Source organism: Elephantulus edwardii, unplaced genomic scaffold (genome assembly GCF_000299155.1).
Source record: "Elephantulus edwardii isolate Elephantulus edwardi_28Jun2011 unplaced genomic scaffold, EleEdw1.0 scaffold00094, whole genome shotgun sequence".
Classification (NCBI taxonomy): Eukaryota; Metazoa; Chordata; class Mammalia; order Macroscelidea; family Macroscelididae; genus Elephantulus; species Elephantulus edwardii.
The window spans coordinates 10,302,079-10,318,158 of NW_006399844.1; the positions used below are offsets into that span (position 1 = coordinate 10,302,079).

At 44.8% G+C, this 16,080-nt stretch overlaps 1 protein-coding gene and 1 pseudogene across 4 annotated transcripts in view; both read left to right on the forward strand.

Moving 5' to 3' along the window:
- The window catches only part of LOC102865940, a 5,585-nt pseudogene extending 4,400 nt beyond the window's left edge, over positions 1-1,185 (forward strand).
- The window catches only part of NXN (nucleoredoxin), a 198,161-nt gene that overhangs the window by 145,989 nt on the left and 36,092 nt on the right, over positions 1-16,080 (forward strand). The gene's annotated exons all lie outside the window — the stretch shown is intronic.

Here is a 16,080-nt window from a genome sequence, read left to right on the forward strand (position 1 = left end):
AAAAAAAAAAAAAAAAAAAAAAAAAAAAAAAAGTTCACCCAATTAAAACATTGTTTGCTACCAAAAAACAAAACAAAACAAAAACACGAAATCTATACCTAAACCAAAAAGCTGTTGTTTGAACAGAACAGGAGAACACGGTATGGTTTAAAATTGGGAAGGGTTTGTGTCATGGGTGTGTCCTTTCTCCATACCTATTCAGTCTGTATGCTGAGCAAACCATTGGTGAAGCCACACTGTATGAAGAAGAATGTGGTATCAGGATCAGAGGAAGACTCATCAAGTACCTGCACTATGCAGGTGACACAACCTTACTTGCTAAAAGCAGGGGGGACCTGAAGCACTTGCTGTTGCAAAAGGTCAAAGACTACAGCCTTCAATATGGATTGTGATTTAACATCAAGAAGACAAAGGTCCTTATCACTAGGCCAGTGGACAACATCATGATAGATGGAGAGGAGATTGAAGTCTTGCTTGGATCCACAATCAACACCCTTGGTACCAGTAGGAGACATATTGCTTTGGACAAGTCTGCTGTCAGGGACCTCTTCAAAATACTGAGGAGCAGTGATGTCAGCCTGAAGATTAAGGTGTGCCTGATCCATGCTATGGTATTTCCAATTACTTGCTATGCATCTGAGAGCTGGACAGTGAATAAGGATGACAGAAGAAGAATCGATGCCTTTGTGTTGTGATGAAGAATACTGAATATCCCATGGACTTACAAAAGAATCAACACATATCTCAGAAAAGGTGTAACCAGGGTGCTCCTTGGAGGCAAGGATGGCAAAGCTTCTCTCATACTTTAGACGTATTGCTAGGAAAGTGTATTTCTTGGAAAGGGATATCATGTTTGAAAAGATAGAGGGTCTGCAAATATCAAGATGGATTGACATGTTGACCACAGCAATGGGGTCAAGTGTATCAGAGAGGGTGAAGATGGCACAGGATAGGATGGGCTTCATGTATATTGTTCATAAGGTCACTATGAGTCATACTTGACTCCATGACACCTAACAACAACAACAAGGCAGCCCCCTCATCCCTACCATCTGCAGTCAGCCTCCTCTCTTCTTACTTTTTCAGGAAGCAGAAAAAGCAGGATATGCGTTTGGGGCTAAAGAGGTAGCTCCCAGCACCCTGGGGTCCTCGGAAATGTGCGGCCAGCTTCCTGGTCAGTGGTGAATTTTATGGGATTCTATGACAGAGACCTTGCCGTGGCCAAGGTTAGTTCTTTACTAATGGGACTTTGGGGGAGGAATAATGAGATGCACTGAAGGCTGGAGAGCTGAGACTGAGGCAGAGAGTTCCTTCCCAGGAGAAGAGTCTTCTGGGCCCATCAGGTTCTTGTGCTGTTTTCTTATCACTGCCTCCCCTGGCTGTTGCCACTTTAAGATGGACAGGACTGAGCCACAGAATGGAATCCTGGTTGAGCTACTTGCTTTTTCTAATCTCTGCTTCAAGCCTTATGACTTTTCCCGCAAGATGTTTGGTGGTACAGTAGTTAAAACATTCAGCTGCTAACCAGAAGGTCAGTGGCTCAAACCCATGAACTGCTCCACAGGAGAAAGAAGAGGAAGTTGATGGAGAAGCCCAGCGGTCAGTCCTGCTTTGCCTTCTGGGGTCAATGTGAGCTGGCATCGCACAATGGCAGTGGAGTGGGGTGGGTTGGTCATATCAAGAAAATCTTGTTGTAGATATCTGTCTTTAACCTTCTGGAATGCTTGCTGGTCTCCTTTGCAACAGAGAAATCATGTCCCAGCAGCCTTCTGCAGGCAGGAAGGTCTAGATCAAATAGAATAATTATTTGGGTTTTGTTGTTTTCATGTTGACATTTACCTTCTTCTTGTGGTAAATGGTACTGGTTTTCTGTTTATAATAGCAATACAGAATGTCCTTTCACAATAAATGCGTATTTTGACAGTGCAGAAAAAAGTTTATTTAAAGCTAGATAAATAAAAGTGAGAGTTAAGGGGCACAGATTATAAATTACACGTGTGAGCATCAAGTTTGTGAAGTATGGGCACCCAGGGAAGTCATGTAGGTTTCCCATCTCCTTATTCCTTATAGCGTCCCTGTGATGCAAGGACAATTACCATCCCAGCTCATAGCGGAAGTTGTTTCCTCAGATGTGAAGGACTTGCCCTCCGGCCTGCTCCTCTGTGACCGGAGGAGTTAATGAACTCCCCATTCATCTGTGACCCCCTCAGCACTCCTGTCTGCACAGCCTAGGCCTTGTGAGTGTTCTTCCTCTTTGTCTGCAGCCAAGAAGCTTCTCTCAGGAGAACCTGCCCTTTGTTCTAACTCTCTGTTTCAGCATGGGAGACCTCAGGTCTAATTGTTGCCTAGCAAAGGGCAAGCGCATCAGAGCCAAAGCGCGACTTGACAGACTTTGCCTGCCTGTGGACACGCACTGTTCCACGGGTGGTCTGGAGACCAGTTTGAAATGTGTTGACATTTAACAGTTCAGTTCTGCTAAAGGTTGACAGGATTATTGTGTGCTTTAAAATGGTCAGTGTGTCCCAGAAAGTCCGAGTTCCTTATGGAGAATCAATTTGTGTGTGGTTTCAATTCAGAGGCCTCAGCAGTTTAAGTTTCCTAAGTGAGTGATTAGTGGCATATTCAAGGTCTGATTCACTGGGATATTTCTGTTCTGGAGGAGAAAGGCAGCCTGTTGAGAGCCTCCGAAACTCTATCCTTCCCGTCCGTTTGGGGTCTGTGGCTTCTCTTGCCAGCCTGTGTGGTGGTGCCGGTCACCTGGCCCGGGAGTGCCTGCCACAGTAGTCCCTCACTGAACTGCCTTTCGAGAGAGAGAGATTACATAAATACCATTTATATGTGTTTATAATTAAGAAGGACATTTCTGACCTTCATGTATATTAACCCACCTTGTCTTCTACTAGTTACACATTGCCGGTTTTAACTTTTGCTTCATGGGCTCTGTAATCTATTTAGGATGTTTGTACCTGTAAATAATATTAGTTAGTGGTCCAGTGCTGGGAAAATTAGAAGGTCAGTGAAAGAGAGGAAGTCAACAAGGTGAGTTGACACGGTGACTTTAACAATGAGGGGATGGTCCAGATCTGTTTTTCATAGAGACCTAATGAATCTGGATGCCTCCACAGCACTTTACAACAAAAATGGTCCAATGTTTTGTTTTCTTTTTTCCCCTACCATCATTCTCTTACTAAGAAAATTATGGTAAACATGTATGCAACATAACATTTGTCATATCAACATTTGTCACACACCCAGTTGAGTAACATCAGTTGTGTTCGGCACATTGAGTCACTCCACCCCCACCCCCATCCCCACCCCCAGTTTTTCCTGTCACCAGAAGCTCCTTGGCTTCTAAGCATTGAGTCTCCTTCCCCCCCACCCTTGGTAATCACTAACCAACCTTGGACTCCATATCCTTACCAGTTCTAGATATTTCACTTTGAGCGATCTTTCTAAACTAAAGCTGGTGGAGCTTTACTGGTTCCACTTCAGAACACCATCCATGTTATTACACCTCGGCGATGGGTGTAAAATGATAGGGTTTTCTTAAAAGCAGCCATTCATCTTGTCTGTAGAAGAAACCACAGACTTGGCTTCCTTCTGACTCAGCTCAAAACAGCGCCCTCTGGAGCCACAGAGAGTGCAGAACCTGCCCCAGTGAGAAATGACTGCATGAAGTCAAGTGAAACCCAGCCCATGCAGCCCACTGACACGCAAATTCATGAAGCATTCCATATTTTTAGCTGGGAAGGGGTTAAAATACGAACTTTAGATATCAATAAATTATTACATGTGAAAAAAAAAAGGCCTGGTGGTAAGAAACTGCACTGCAATCCCAAAGGCATGCAGTTCAAATCTATCTGCAGGAGGATGGGCATTCTCTTCCTGTGTGTGATTAACTGCCTCTGAAAACCCACTAGAGGGTCAGCTATGGGTCCACTCCAACTCAGTGGTACACAACAACAACTGGTCGTGGTAAGAACCTGCACTGCAGTCCTATAGACACACTGTTCGAATCCACTAGCTCCTCTTACAGAGAAAGGTGAGCAGTCTCCTCCCATGCAGTTTAATCCTTCTGAAAACCCACTGGAGGGTCAGCTGTGGGTCGGTTCTGAGTCCATGGTTAGGAGCTTGAGCTTAATAAATCGAGGGCCAAGGGCTGGCAAAAGGGAAGAAATGATTTAGCCCTGTGATCTTGAGCATCTTCCCTTTTTTTCTCTTTTAAATTTATTTTAATCAAAGATTACAGAGACTTAGGGTTTCCATTCATTCATTGTTGCACTTTTCTCCCTGCTCCCCCCCCCCATTAGCTTTTCTTTTTGAAAAGTAAAAGAAAAAATTATTTCATTGTTATTCAATCCCTCCCCGCCGTGTCCACTCCACTATGCTACCTTTGTTCTGGATTCCTGTCATAACAATAACATCTAATCATATATCCCTTTTAAACAGTTCTCTCCCTCATCTGTTTCAATGCAGTATACATAATTTATCCCATCTTACTTAGTCTGTCCCCAACCCCTATGTCAATCCTCTTTTATAACAGTGACATTATGCCGTATTTGTCATTTTGTGACTGAGATATTTCACTCAGCATAAGGTCCTCCAGGGTCACCCATTTTGTGAAATATTTCATGAGTTCCTTGTTTTTCAATGCAGCATAGTATCCCATTGTATGAATATACCAGAGCTTCTCTGTCCATTCGTTTTTTGATGGGCACTTGGGTTGTTTCCAGCTCTTTGCTACTGCGAACAGAGCCACAATAAACATAGGAGTGCATGTTTGAGCGTCTTCTTACTCCCATCTCTGCATCCTTAGCAGAAGGAGGCAGCCCCTCTCCAGCACCCAAGCCTTCTGTAGGGAGAACAGATCAATGATATGTGATAAAGGGCTTTGAATTGAAGAGTATAGGTATCTTTATTTTATTTTCTCTCTTACTTTCCTTGTGGCTTTAAGCAGTGAGTATTTTATGATGTGTGTGCACCCTCCGTGCCTGTATCACAGTGATTGTTCCTTGTTGTCACAAGACATTCAAACTGGCCAACGTAGATTGGGTCTGATTCTCCAGATCTAGTATGTAGTCACGGGTCATCCAGATTCAGGAAATAGAGTTCAGCTGTGCTAGAGGGACCAGCAGGAGAGAGAGATGGGCAGTCTCTATCTGTAATGATTTCAGCTAGACTCATTACTCTCAAGTCAAACCACACATAACTGACACCTCAACAGGTTCTCAGGACTAAATCACAAAGGACGCGATTGTGACTTCTCACCCTGTCACTGTCCTTGGGGGGGCTGCATAATTTTCTCTTTCCTTCTGTTCTCTGGTTTCTGGCTTTCTTGTTGTCCCTTCTATGTTTCCCCTTCTCTTTAAGCTCTCCACATGCCCCTGGTCTGACCAGGCTGTCTCCGCCACCACTTGATGTCAAGTTTCAGTCCCTGTGTTCTCCCCCTTGACCTTTTCTCAATCTCACACCTTTAGGCACTGATCATGTGTGTCTGCTGGGATAAAGGGACAAAGCTGCTCATGATCAGAAGACAGGACCTCGGACAGCCTTTCAGCTGTCCCCAGGACTGAGAAGATCAATACGGCACCCTCTTGTAATCCATTTCTAGCAGATTTCTGGGGGCTAGGACTTGGGTAGAAAGTTCTGATCTTACCAGCTCTGTCTTTGTATCCAGTTTCTAAATTCCAATGAGAGTGTAATCACTCTTAGTCTAAATGTTCACTCCTGAAGTAACAAATATACCCCAAAGACCAGCCTCCCAAATGGTGCAGGTATCAGGAAGCCTGGCGTGAGGAAGTATCCAAAGAGGAAGCAGTTCATTTACCTGTTAGGCTTTTTGCCTCCTTTGACGACAGGGACCAAGAAGACGTGGTCATTAACCTCTAGTGTACCGCACCATTGGGTGTAAAGTGTTGCTGTGTAGTGGGTGCTTAATATGTACCTATTGCTAAAGAAACTCCTAGGCTTGTGTGTGGTGTAGACCTGTTCTTCTGAGCAGCATCCTGCAGTTTGGCCCTTGACCTGTCCAGAAACCTCATCTCCCACACCCACAGGGTTTTATGCCCTGGGCCCCTGCTTTACCCTACTTTTCAAGCACATATAGCAACTAGGGCTGTGGGGCATCTGGGCTGTTTTCTTCTTTCTTGTTACCATCTGAAACCTCAAGCCGAGAGAAGTTAACAGTAAGGCAGGAGGGCTGTGTTTTTTCCTCAGTATGAGGCATTTGGAACTGATTGTACGGTGGCCCCATTGAGTTCCACTGAGTTATCCGTTTAGAAGTAAAACACACGCTAATACTACATTGTAAAAATGTCTTTCCAGCGAATGTCTTGGACTTTTGTGCTTTTGAGGGAAACACCCATCTAAATTTCCTGCTCTCTCCCCCACCCTTAATGGTCAGGCATTAACTTGGCAAATGCTATTAACTTTACAATTCTTCAGAGTTTAAGCAGCAGCAGTACCTTTTGGAGATAAGAAATCTACATTTAGTAGTTGGAAGTAAATTTGTGATGGCTGACATCCTGTTGAGAGTGATAGAGACCTTGGAGAACCTCTGCTTAATTAATAATGTTCGATCTTAAATCTTCCAACAGCTCTATTGAGCAAACAGAACGGTGTGAGCTGATGTTCCTTTGTGAAAATGTTGTTAGGTGCCATTGAGTCGACTACAACTCATATGACCTTAAGAACAACAGATCAGAACCTTGCTCTATTCTGTGTCCTCCTTGCTATCTCTGAGATGCAGGAGCCCACTGTTACAGTCACTGTGTCAGTCCATCTTGTCAAAGGTCTTCCTCTTTTTTCTGACCCTCCACCTTTCCCAGCCTGGTGTCTTTTTCCAAAGACTGACCGGGTCTGGCCGCTCCTAACACTGTGCCCAAATACCTCATTCTGTGTTTCTGTAGTATGTAGCTCCCCGCTTTATTCGACATGAATCACTTGGATGCATAAATTCAAGGACATATGTTTGTGGCTCACACACATCTGTCTTGAATTTCAGTTTTTCCACCCTGTCTTCTACTTTCCAAACAATTTACCTCCCTCCCTCTTTCTCCCTGCTGTTATTTATTTCATTGTGCTGTGGAACCCTTTCATTTCAAGAGCTGGTGGAGAGGAACAATACAAGCCACAGCCCATTTCTATATAAAGGCATCTTGGGACATGGCGTTCCCAGTGTCACAGTGGAGAATACGCTGCCTTTGGCTCTGGATGTGACTGTTGCTGGGTTCTGAGTGAGGTAATCTTGCTGCCATCTTAGACCAATCCAGTCCAATTTAGAGAAGGCCTTCATGTACCAGGCTAGAAGCAGAACGATCCCTTATGACTCTCCTCTTTGATCTCTCTCTTTTCCCCCCTCACTCTCTGCCCCCCCCCCCAGACTGGGAATTTCTCACATTGGTGTAAATATTTCCTTTCTTCCCTTGTCATTTGGCTGGGACCCACTAGGGACTTCCTGAAGCAGGAAAGTGGTAACAGGGGGCCTGTAACTGGGCATTCAGAAAGATCTGCCAAGAGATCCGTGTTTTCTGTGCCGCCAAAATAAAAATCCCTCAAAAAAATCTGATGGAATAATCATCAACTGGGAACTTGACAGGAGTGGTCTGCTGAGTGCTAACGGCCCCGTGGTGGAGCAGGTATGGATGGTGCTGAAATGATAAACATCTCCGTAATTCTCACAAACCACACTTCCTGCCCTTATTTTTGTTTTGGAAAGTATACATGGAAAAGTTCACCCTGCTGACTTGTAATTTATAGCACTTGGGTTCGCAGGCGTTATACAAGCACATTCCTAATCTACTGGAAGCGGCCGCGCATTTGGCATCTACGTGTGTTTGCCTGCCTGCTTTTTGGAGAGCAGCTTATTTAGTAGCTGTTTGGGAACCACGATGAACGTGTGAAAATGAAATGTCAGCTTGCTTGTTTCTCATGCCACCTCTGTTGAGAAAATGTGAGAAGCTTGTAGACACTCGTTATTAACCAGAATGTCATCATTACCATTGAATGTCTGCCATGTTTACGAGTCCCTGTGTAATGCACAGGGTTAGTGCACATAGCCATTAACCGAAAGGTTAGAAGGTTGAGTCTGCCCAGAGGCACCACAGAAGAAAGGCCTGGTGAACTGCTTCCTTGAAACCTCCAAAGACCTGTGAAAACACAGTTCTGCTTGGATACTCATGGGGTTGCCGTGAGTAAGAATCAGCTCAGTGGTAAATGGGGGGAAAATAAAACACAACACGACTGTATGACACTGAATATAATACAAAGTGATATAAGCATCAATACCCCAAAAAAACTTCATCTGATGAAGGAGGCGTGAGATGATCTTTTGGTTTTGAGACCTAGAGTGGTAACTGTGGGAGTCTAGGACAGAGCTCTCTCTTGCTGTTCATTTCTGGCTCACTTCACATCTTAAAAGAACCATCTTTACATATTTTTCTTTGGCACTTCTCACCGTCACACCTGGACCTAGGAGACCTACGATGTGCATTAAATCCATGTTAAGACTATAATTCACGTGCTGAGTTTGTGAGTTAGTAGAAAATCAAATCCCGAAGCTCCAAGATCACGGCTTACCAGCCCAGACTCGAGGAGGATGGGCATAGTCCAGGTCGACCAGTCTGTTAACCGTGAAGGGAGATCTGTTTCAGATGAAGATGGCTTCTTGGTACAGAGCTTTTTTCTAAGACAACATCCCCCTAAAGCAAACAAACAATACAACTTGCTAGCATGTTTTTTCAAGATACTTTTATCAAATGTGTTTCCCCCAATTTGCTTTTACATCACCTTATGTGGATACACCAGGAGTGACTTGGGCAGGGTAAATTAGTGGCATCTACCTCTTACGTCTGTGGCTGACTCATTATTACTTTGTGGTACTGTAGTCATATGGTCACTTGCATGTTGCAGTCATGCTGGAAGCTATCCCACCAGTGTGTCAGATATCTGCAGGGTCCACCTATGGTGGACAGGTTTCCGTGGAGTTTCCAGACTAAGGCAGACTAGGAAGAAAGACCTAGTGATTACAGATCGAAAAATTAGCCAGTGGAGCGCAACAGAATATTGGCTGATAGAGTGTTGGAAGGTTGGGGGTAAGCTACACAATAGCCACAACAATGGACTCAAACACACATTATAAAGATGGCACAGGACACAGGTCACCATGACTTAACAGCTAACAATGGCACCACTCCGTCCCAACCAGAAAACAGGTGGGCTGCAGCAGATACTACTGTCTTCACAACAGAATCCCCCAATTGATAAGCAAAGGGACTCATCCCATGTAGTTCTTATCCCTAGGGCTACTACCTTTCATTTTTAACCTTATGGGCTCTAGAAATAGGTGAAGTGAGAACGCTCAGAACTGGTTCCTCTTTGCTATAAACATAACCTTCTTTCTTGAACTTGGATGATGGGTACATTTCTTAAGAGGGCAGATCAAAGATACCAGTGTTCAAGCAAAATTACACCGTTGAGAGCAACTGTGGGCAAACTTGAACTCTTTCCTGATAACATCAGCAGAAGGACCCACAATGACACGAGCCACAGAAACCCTATCCCCCCAAGGAAGCTGTGGCCTTCAGAGGGGCGACACCACTATCCAACTCCAAACCCAATGCTGTTTCCCCCTCCCCCTTGAGATGAGAACTCCCGGCCACTTCAGTTCTCTGTTTATAGCGTTTGGCCCTCGTCTGTTATTACTAGCCACTCCTTTGCCGTTCCAAACCACTCTGCCCAGTAGAGGTTTTTCATACCAGATGGGAGCTTTAGGAAATCCCTCTGTCAGCCTGTGAGGACTGCTGTGTGGAGAAACACAGAGCCTCCCTCTTAGTCTGTGGTGTCAGCCGACAAGAACCTGGCCGCCATATGTCACTTTGTACTCCCCACAAACTGTTCATCTCCCACTTGTTCAGTCATTAGGGCAGGAAGTTGTATGGTGGAGTCAATGAACCTCCTTAATTGGTGTTACAAACCATATCGAGTTCCAGAGAAGGCAGGGAAGGGGACTCTGCAAGCGACTGGACCAAAGTAATTAAGCAAGCGTTTTTATTTCAATGCTTCTGAAACATTTCAGAAGTAAAAAAAAAAAAAATTTATACACACACACACATACTCTTCTGGTTTTTTGTTTGTGGACATCCTTTTTTTTTTTTTTTTCTTTCTATCTCATTGAAAAAAGATTTTTTTGTTTTAAATTGTTTGAAGCCAGTCTGAGAATGCAGGTTTCCTGAAAGGAAGTTTGGTAGCGACATTGCTTGGGAGTGTGGTGAGTGACGCCTGCCAAAGAGGTGTGGAGGAGGAGGAGGGAGGAGGACACTGGCTTCCTGGAATGTTCTTTTCCTTCTGGAACTTGTATATGGGATGCAAACTTTTTCCCAGGCTCTCCCTTCCCCACCAGGACCTGCAATGCAGACGATGCTGGGTGCAAGGCCCAGGCCACTGAGCCACATGGAGCCCTACTTTTTTACTTACCTTTTTTTTGTTTTCTGATATGTTTTATATTTTAGATTTGTAGGAAAATGATTTAGAAAGTACAGGACTTCCTAGATGCCCCTCCAACCCTGCTCAGTTTCTCTTCTAACTGGCATCTGGCATTAACATGCAAGAGGCAGTTTGTTAGAATTGGTGAAGCAACACTAAATTTTATTATTATTATTATTATTATTATTATTATTATTATTATTATTAGCTAAAGTTCATGGCAGAGATAAGCAGTAGGTAGCCAACCAGAAGGGCAGTCATTTAAACCTCACAGCTGCTCTGAGAGAGAAAGATATGGTCGTCTATTTCTGAAAAGATTAACAACCTTGGAAACCTTATGGGAATGGGACAATTGGGCTGCATCCTCTAGGGTAACTGAGTTGGAATTGACTCACTGGTAATGAGGTTTTTTTTTAAAGTCCATGGTTTCCATTGGAGTCCATTTTTTGTATTGGATAGCCTGGGAGTTTTGACAAATCTCTAATGCCACCATTACTTATCACATGAAATAGTTTCACGGCCCCCAAACTGTCCACCTCCTCATCCCCTTTTCCTGAACCCCTTGCAGCCACTAATTCTTTTCCACTGTTTCTACAATTTTTGCTTTTTCCAGAAAGGGATGTATTTGAGGCATATGTAGCGATCTCAGAAAGCAGCAGTGTTTTCTTTTTCAGCATCTTGTGCTCACCTGTGTGGCCCCATCAGCCTGCGGGTGTATGGTGATTGTGGTTAGAATTTGTGACCATGTTTTCACCTGAGTTCTGCTGACAGCTCTGTTTTGAGAAGGAAGGATCTGCAGACCAGGTGCAGGTCTGGAAGTCGCCTCCATTTCCTTGATGACGCATGCTTGTAGAGGAAGATTAATTGCAGGAATGGTGAATATCTATCCAGTTTGTGGCTTTGTCCCACCTGAAGCTTTTTTGATGTTGTTGTTGTTGTTATGTGCCATGGAGTCAGACCTGACTCGTAGCTGGGCCCACCAGCAGGATTTCAGAAGCTGTCCGTCACCCAGCAGGAGATTGCCCGTCTTTCTCTCAGCCCATCTTATCTCCCTTGAAGCGGCTAATGGATCTGAACTACATACCACTGGGTTGGCAGCTCGACTCCTTACCACTAGACCAGCAGAGCTCTCATACTCGGAGCCATACCAGGGAAGTAAGTAGAAACTTCTTAGCTGTCCTTTACCTTCCTAAGAGTTGCTCTGTTCACCATGGCAGAAGAGTCCTTATAAAATATTCTGTACTCATTCACGTGGACTGCTCTGCCTGGCCCTGGTAGTGCCTGGTGGTATTGTGATCACCATCATAAAACAGCATATTGTCATTTGTTGACCCTGACCCATCACCCTAACCTGAGCTTCCTGATCTAAAATTTGAAAGGGTGAACATTCGGCTGTTCTCGCGTGAGTGCTGCTTGTGTGTCAGGATGCTTCTGAGCACCTCACACTAACCCCTGGGAGGTGGTGCCGTGATATTATTTACAGCACACGTTAGCAAAACACAGGGAGCTGATGTGTATTGTCCAACATGGCAGAGCCAGGACCCAAACCTTCTGACCTGTGCTCTTACCTGCTACACTCCGCTTTCCACCTTGATGCAGTAGGGATTGCAGGCTGCTGGGACATGGGGGCGGGTCCTCTGAGAGAAGGGAATCAAAAGCAGAGGTTGTTTTGTGTTCCAGCTGAGAGAAGCACTGTGGGCACCCTTTATCCTGGGAAGCCGAGGTGTGTCTGACAGCGCTTTGCGGTGACACACCACGATGAGATCGCTGTAGACTGGGAAAGTGTGTGGTAGGAGGCCTGCTGCTGATGAAGATAGGCATCGCTTGGATGGAGAGATAAGAGGGGAAAGTAGCATCTCAGATCCTCTGCCTCTCCAACTCGCAGCAAAGTCATTTCTGTTGTAAAAGAAATACAGTGAGACAATCTTGAAGGGGAAGTAAGACTTTTAATAAAAAGTCCCTATGGCCCCAGGTTGGGAAGAACTGGCATTTGTTATATAAGTTGTCTCCCTCCTTCCTTCTCTATCTGAAGGTAATTGCCTCCCTAATCAACACAAGCCCCAAGAATCATTTCTACCATGTTTTTGCCTCCAGAGTAGGTGGGTACCTGCCGTTGGCATGGGTGCCAAGCAGGAGCTACAGAAGTTATCACACTTATTTTCTATGGCCAAGGGATATTGAATGCCATTTCTAGCAATTACCAAACATTTACCTTGTGACCGTTGGTCTAACTGTTCCCACAGCAACACCAAGAAGAAAGTAGCATTATTATTGTTGCTGTGCTATTATTGTTAGCTACTGTCTAAATGGAGCCCCAATTTAGAGCAATCCTTTATGTCTCTTGTGATCTAGTTTTTAGGGAATTGTGCTGCCATCCCAAAGGTAGCTGGTTCAAATCCACCAGCTGTTCCACAGGAGAAAGATGGGCAGTCTCCTCCTGTGTGATTTCCAGCCCCTGAAAACCAGCTGGAGAGTCAGCTGTGAGTCATTTCCTCCTCAGCAGCAGTGGGGGAATGAGGTGCCTCTTTACAGACGTCGTTTGCCAGGCCTCTTCCATAGAGCTGATGAGTGAGTTCAAGCAGCCAGCCTTTAGGTTAGCTACCAGTTGTGGCCCCTGTTTTCATTTTACAGATAAGGAGAGACAGAGGCTTTGAGGGGTGAAGTAACCTGTCCAGGTTCACCCAGCTAGTCTGTAGCTGGGATGTGAACACTGGCAGTTTGGTCACATTCATAGCCCTGTTAACTTTATCATATTCTTCTTGGTGCCATTAAGTCAACTGTGACACAGAGCAACTCAAAGTACTGCCCGATCCTGTGTCAACCTCACAGTCTCTGCTCTGCTTGAGCCCAGTATTGCAGAGCCAATGTCATTCCATTTTTTAAAATTTTATTAATTTTAATGAACGTTTACACAGAGTTTGGATTTCCATTCATTCATTCATTGTTGCATTTTTCTCCCTGCCCACCCCTCCCCATTCCATGTTTTTAAAGGTCTTCCTCCTTTTCACTGACCCTTCTCCTCAGCATAATGTTTTCCTCCAGGGACTGACCCCTCCTTACAGTTTGTCCAAAGTATATGAGACAAAGTGTCCCCATGCTTGCCTCAGAGGAGCACCCTCAGCTGTCCTTTTCCCAAGACAGATTTGTCGGTCCTTTTGGAAGTCAATTTTTTTCACCAAGACCAGAATTCAGAGGCACTGATTTCTTCTATCTTCCTTATCCCTGATCTGAGTTTCACAGGTACATGAGGTGATTGAAACCCTGGCTTAGGCCAGACCCATCTTAATTCACAAAGTGACATCCTTGTTGTTTAGCACTTCAAAGAGCTCCTCGCAGCGGATTTTCCCAGTGCAGTGATACATCACTTGCTTTCTTGGCTGCTGCGTCTGTGGGCATTGACGGTGGACCCAAGTAAAGTGAAATCCTTGACAATTTCCATCTTTTGGAGATGAGTCATTTCATCTCAGTGATTGTTGTACTGGCCCACTTGTGAGGATTTTGCTTTCTTCATGTAGAATCTGTGTTATATTACCCTCCAAAAAGAATCTGTTGGCTAAGGATTTGACTGATTATTGAGGATGAGTCTCAGCCATGAGCTGTTGGTTGTTGTGGTTAGCCCTACTCGGAATGTTGAAATGTCAAATGTTTTGTTACGTATGTTTTTACCACAGTTTTCAAAAAGGAAGGAAGGAGGGAGTGGGGGAAGCATGGAAGTCTCTACTGTGGTCAGCGTTTGGTGGGAGGACAGAGGCAAGGATGTTGCCCGAGAAGGTTCCTGCTGACCTAGCCCAGGAGCTTGTTGATTAATCCCACATCTGTGTTAACTTTGGCTTGATCCCACAGATTTGCAGCAGCTGTTGAGAAGGAAGAGCTTAGCCTTCCCCCTCTACCACAGTCCAGTCAAGTGGAAGACCAGCCCTCTGAGTGGTGCGTTCTGTGTCACCCTCAGGAGCTGAGGCTTCTCACAAATCATGAGGTTGCATTTCCCTGTGGCATCTGTGGAAGCTGACTGATGCCGCCAGTGTTCCCCTTTACCTCGCCTCTGTATTTTCCCTTGTACGGTTGCCCTTAGGTGCTGTTGAGTTGGTTCCAGCTCTCAGCAGGACGGGACACCACCTGGGCCTGTGCATCCTCGCTTGTTGCTGTGTCTGAATCCAATGTTATGACCACTGTGCCAGTCCTCCCTCAGCATCTTCCTCTTTATTGCTGATCCTCTATCAAGGTTGGTCTCCTCCTCCAGGGATCGGTCCCACTTGAGAACATGTGCAAAGTATGTGACACAAAGCCATCCTTGCTTCTAAAGAACATTCTAGCGCTCATTCTAGCAAACCAACCTCACAGCAACATGCCGGCTATCACAGCTTGGCAAGCTGACAGGAAAGGGGTGCATTTTTTACAGTTTTCCATTCCCGGTCTTGCCTCTTTTGACATTTGCTTCATTGTTTTGTGGGTCACTGTGAAAGCATTTCTGGCCAACATTCCCAGGATGATAGTTCCAACCACAGTTCTGGAATCTTTAACCAGAACCAGCCGCCAGGGCCGAGGAATGGTGCTTTCAAGTAATTTGAGAGCCCGTTTTGTCATCCTTTTCAGATTTTGCCAAGTTGAGCTAATATTGGTTTTTTGGGTTTTTTTTTCCTTTCCTTCCCCCTGCTCCTTCCCCATTTCACTTTTGTTGCTTTACTTCTGGACTTGGCTAACTAATCATAAGCACTTAGATTTCTAGGTGTTGGAGTTTTGCTGGGATGTGGTTTCTTAGACTTACCTGGCCTTTGCTTGTCAATGACAAGACAGGATTGATCAAGTTAAAGATACCTTAAAATTGAACTCTGGGTAGGTGGTTTGGTTTTTTTTTTTACCAGAAAAGGTGGAGAGAGGAGGAACATGAGAATGTGTTTTACTTTTCCAGGGCTGCTTAAAATAAGGACCACAAAATGAGTAACTTTACATAACAAAAATGTATTGTCTCATCATTCTGGTTTTATATAACAAAAATGTATTGTCTCATAGTTCTAGGGGCTAGAAGTTCAAATCAACTGGGCCATGTTCCCTCTAGGAGAAGACCATGTTCCCTCTCCAGCACCATGTTCCCTTGGAAGTCTATGGAAGAAGAGCCTTTCTTGTCTCTACAGGCTCCTGGTAGACTCAGATGTTCTGGTAGCCCCAAGGGTTCATTTTGTAAATACATCTACTATACATCTCTCCTCTGTCTCTCTCTTCCCCCTTTTAACAGCATACCACTCAAATGACATTAGAAGTCACCCAATAACATCTCCAAAGACTCCATTCCCACATACCAGTAATTAGCATGTTAGTATGTTGTCTTAGGGGGACACAGTTCAGTCCACAGCAGGATGTAAATGCCATTGGGTCTTTGGAGCCACCCACAGAGCCAGTTAGGTGGCTGTGCTTTCAGAATTTAAGTTGTCATTGACTCTTTCCTCACCTAGTGGCAGGTGGGACCTGAGGCCTGTGTCCTCACAGGAGACCTCAGACTCCTGTATCAAAGGCCTTAGGGTGGGACAGATGCAGCCCACCTGCACTCATCCCCTCCTTCATCTTTTGGTTCAGCCTGAAGCCTTTTGAGTCATTGCAGCC